This window comes from Octopus bimaculoides, chromosome 6, assembly GCF_001194135.2.
Source record: "Octopus bimaculoides isolate UCB-OBI-ISO-001 chromosome 6, ASM119413v2, whole genome shotgun sequence".
Taxonomy (NCBI): Eukaryota; Metazoa; Mollusca; class Cephalopoda; order Octopoda; family Octopodidae; genus Octopus; species Octopus bimaculoides.
In genome coordinates, this window is record NC_068986.1 from 30,615,674 (window position 1) to 30,621,076 (window position 5,403).

The window sequence follows — 5,403 nt, forward strand, 5'->3', positions numbered from 1 at the left end:
GGCTCCGGCAGGGGATGGTGGCGAACCCTGCTCTACTCTTTCACCACAACTTTCTCTCACTCGTACTTCCTGTTTCTGTTGTGCCTGTAATTCAAAGGGTCAGCCTTGTCACATTGTGTCACGCTGAATATCCCCGAGAACTGCGTTAAGGGTACATGTGTCTGTGGAGTGCTCAGCCACTTGCACGCTAATTTCACGAGCAGGCTGTTCTGTTGATTGGATCAACTGGAACCCTCGACGTCGTAAGCGACGGAGTGCCAACAACAACAACAAATCTCATTAAGCAAGACTATGATCAAATGCAATCCAGCCTTGAATACTCCATGCCTAGTACTTAGTTTCCGTCTACCAAATCCACCCACAAGGCTTTGGTTGGCCCGAGGCTATAGTAGAAGACACTTGCCCAAGGTGCCACGCAGTGGGACTGAACCCGGAACCATGTGGTTGGAAAGCAAGCTACTTACCACACAGCCACACCTGTGCCTATCTTTTTTTTTTATTATTTCTCCTTGATTTTCTTCTTCCAACTTACCTTCTATTCTTCTACCCATCCATTTATCTATCTATTCATTCTGCCAATCCACCAATCCAAATTTCCCTTCTGTTCATATCTATTTCTCTATCTATCTATTTATTCATCTATTTATTCATTAATCCACCTGTGAATCATCCAAACACTAGGTCATCCATTCTGCCTTAGCTGTATGCAGAAACCAGACACCATCCTATCCATTTGTCTACTCTATTCCTATTACACTCATCACAAATTCTTCTCTTCATTTCTCTTTCTAGCCCAAAGGCTGATTCCTTCATTTGCGTCTGCTTTCTCCCTATCTCTCTCTCTCTGTTCTTCACTCTCTCTTTGTTCTTCACTCTCTCTCCTGTTACTCTTTCCTTTATCATTATTAGTTGTTTTTTTTCTCTTCTATACACATATCCCTTAGTCACTCTTTCACTCACTCTCTCTCTGTCTCTCTTCTTTACTCTCTATCTATTTTCCACCTGCACTTCCACCACTTCCATCAGCACCATAATAACATTATCATCATTATCACCATCATCATTGTCACCATCATCATCACCATCATCATCGCCATCATTCAAATTCACAAGCTTTATAAATATCCCCTCTCTTCTAATGTACACATCAACCTGTAAATTTCTTTTTAATTCAAATGTGAATATGTCTTCTGTTGAAATGTACTGATGTCTTTACGTATGTGCATGCACATGTGTGTATACACACATGCATGCATGTGTTTGTGCACATGTTTGTGCGTATGAGTACATGTGTCTATGCCTGTGTGTATATATGTGTATTTATGCATGTGTGTTAGTTAAAACCTATTGCTTTGTAATAAATGTTGAGTTGTTAACTCCATCTATTTACCATGATTCAGATATGCATACAAAATACATCACCTACAAACTGTCTCCATGGGCCAAAATATTTTTTCATGATTTATACAATTCTTTCTTTTTTGTTTTTGGTACTGGTGTTAGTCTTGATGTTGGTGTTGTTTTATTCTGTTTTACTTTGACAATAAGAAATGAAATTTTTGTTAAAGAAAAAGAATAAAAAAAGATTGAATTTTAATTTGTCATGGATGTTTGCACAAAGCATAAAGAACACAGCAGCATAAAGAAAGAAGACAGAAAATGAAAAGAGAAAAAGTAACAGCAAAAAAAAATGAAGAAATAAAACGTCATTTTGAAATGCAAAACAGTCTGAAATAACCAAATATTTGAATACTGTGGAAGGTATTCTTTAATGAATTACTTATCGATTCTAACATGTTCCAAGTAAAAGCTTCATCAAATAATTTTAACTTGTTCTATTACATTTTGCTATCCACATTGTGGAGAATTTTGTCTATTACACACTTGTTGATTATTTCTTTTTCGTGGTCTTGAGAGAAACTCCTATCTTTTGTATCCATTTACCATTTGTCATGGAGAGAGTATAGCCTGTCTATGTACTTGTGTGTGTGTGTGCATCTGTGTCTGTGTGTGTGTGTGTGTTTACCATTAGTTTGTCATCAATCTTGAAGAATCACATCAAATTGCTATGGTCCTTCACACTGCCATTTTCTTAACATCAGCCTTGAAGAAATGTTAAACCTTTAGGATGTTTACTATGTACTTAGTCTTGGCTTTGGAGATATATTAGTCATTGGTATTTCTTGTACTGCTAGTACTACTATTACTAACATAACTACTGCTTGCTATTACTGATACTGCTACCACTTATGTTATTGTTATCTGTTACTATTACAACTGCTGTTACTACTACTACAACAACTAATAATAATAATAATAATAATAATAATGATTGTGTTGAGAGGAATTCTTTGGAGCTTCTACATCTGGATGTCCTTCCTAATGCCAACCACTCCGAGAGTGTAGTGGGTGCTTTTATGTGCCACCAGCACGAAGGCCAGTCAGGATTTACTGGCAACGGCCACACTCATATATATATATATATATATATATATATATATATATATATATATGCATGTATCTATGTATATATTTGTGTCTGTGTTTGTCCCCCCACCATCACTTGACAACCGATGTTGGTGTGTTTACGTCCCCATCACTTAGTGGTTCAGCAAAAGATACTGATAGAATAAGTACCAGGCTTACAAAGAATAAGTTCTGGGGGTTGATTTGTTCAACTAAAGGCTGTGCTCCAACATGGCCACAATCAAATGACTGAAACAAGTAAAAGAGTATTATAGGCTTTCTATTATAGGCAGAAAGCCTAAAATTATAGAGAAAAGGGACTGACCCCCAATACTCTTCAACTGTTACTTATTTTATTGACCTGAAAGGATGAAAGCCATAGTCAGCCTCAGTGGAACTTGAACTTGGAACATAAAGCTCAAAGAAATGCTGCCAAATATTTCATCTGGCATGTTAATGAATCTTTTTTACTCTAGGCACAAGGCCCAAAATTTGGGGGGTGGGGGCCAGTTGATTAGATCGATCTCAGTACACAGTTGGTACTTAATTTATCAACCCATAAAGGATGAAAGGCAAAGTCAACCTCAGCGGGGACACGTTATTGATTCTGTCGGCTCACCACCTTTAGGAAAATGTTTCAAATTTTGGCACAAGGACAGCAGTTACAGAGGGAATGGTGAGGTTAGTCAACTACATCAACCCCAGTACATGACTGGTACTTCACTATATCAAACCTGAAATGACGAAAGGCAAAGCCAATCTCAGTAGAATTTTTGAACATTTGAACTTGGAATGTAAAGGTCTGGAAGAAATATTGCTAAGCATTTTGTTCAACACACTTATGATTCTGGAGGAGGAGGCCAACAACAAAGGTTACAAGACATGATGATGTACACACACATGCATGCAGAAGTATGTGCATGCTTGTGTATTCATACATACAACATATGCATTTACACACAAAGAAACATTTGAAAATCTGCACTGAATCACAGAGGTTAACTTGCTATAAAGCCATAAAAAAAGAACAAAAGAAAAAAAACCATGAATTAAGCTGCCTGGATCATCTTCAAGAACTGAGAACAAAGACAAAGTCTGAATCTAACATGCCAGCTGCTTTGTATGACAATCCTCCTTTATGTCCAGTCTGTGGACTTGTCAGTAAATCGTTGCTTAGATTGAAGTCTCATAAGAGACATAGACATCAGAACTAAAAAACTTCATTTTTTTAAATGGCTGTTGGAACCTCTTACATCGAAATCAACAACAGAATCCATTATATATATATATATATATACATATGTAATCATCATCATCATCATCAACAACAACAACAACAGCATTATCATCATTGTTCTATGTCCACTTTTCTATACTTGCCTGGGTTGGACAGAGTTTATTAAGATAGATTTCCTATGGCCAGATGCCCTTCCTGTCACCAACCTTTTTTTGTTTCTAAGCAAGTTAATATTTCCCTAATACTTCCCCATGTTTTCACAGAATATTGGAAATGAATGACATTCATTTATAACTACCAAGTGATGAGACACAAACATACACACTCATAGTCCTGTACAGGAAACTTATATGTATACCATTCTGCCTAAATAATGGAACTGCAGATACAATATCCCTGCATATCTCACGTCTGTTTTCATTCCTCCACTTCACTCTCTATTTCATATCTTCTCTAGAATAACAATTGCTTAACCATTTTCTCACACCGTCTCTGATGAAGGGATATATAAAATATCCTGGAAACAGCTGTAAGACCTTCTCTTTATAAATGTTCTGAAATTTTTCACAGCCTTGGATTTTTATCTCATTCTGTTAATTTTATATATATAGTACACTTGTCTAGAGATCATGTGACTGCAGTAAATGAGCATCACCATTATACAAGAGAGGTTGTTTGTTTCCAATGTTCTGTGAAAAACAAGCCTAGCAATGGAAAAATATTACCTTGCTTGGAAACAGGTGAGGGTATCCAGCTATAGAAAAAAATCTGCCATAAATTCCATTTGACCATGCAAACACAGAAAAGTTGATGTTAAATGATGACAATGATGAATCACATACAAGCATAGAAACACAGACACACACATGCACATACACACATATTTATACAACAGGCTTTCACACAGTTTCTTTCAACCATATTCACTCACAAGGTATTGGTTGACCCAGAGCTATAGTAGAAGGCATTTGCCCAAGGTACCACACAGTGGGACTGATCCTGAAATTTTTTAACCAATCAGCGATGCCTGCACCAATGTCTTTTACCTTTTACTTCTCTCAGTCGTTGAACCGTGCCCATACTGGAGCACTACCCCAGTACTTATTTTTAAAAGTCTGGTGCTTATTCTGTTGGCCGTGTTTACTGTACCACAAAGTTACAGGATTGTAAACAAACTAACACCAATTGTCAAGTGGTGATGATAACAAACACAAGAAAACATACACATACATGTATATATGTACATAAATATGACAGGCATTTTTTCAGTTTCTTTCTACTAAATTCACTCCCAAGACAATGGTCAAGCTAGAGCTGTAATGGATGACAGTTGCCCAAGGTGCTGAACTCAAAACCATGCGATTGCAAACCAAACTTGTTAACCGAATAGCCACGCCTGCACCTATATGTCAAAGACTGCCACATAAATCTTCTCTAACTCAATACTAATCAGAAGACAATATCCAAAATTATATTAATGACACCTAAATATTTTCATTGCATTTCTTGCTATTTTTAACCTCATTCATATTAACGAAGTCCCAACACTTACTTTGGAAATAACATCACTTTTAATTATAGATATTGTGACAAGAATTTTCTCCTTCAATGCCCCAAGATAGTGAAATGTTCTTTTTGTTAATTTCTGGCTATCTAGTTTGATCGATATATTTAAACACCGTAACAACCATTTGTTATTC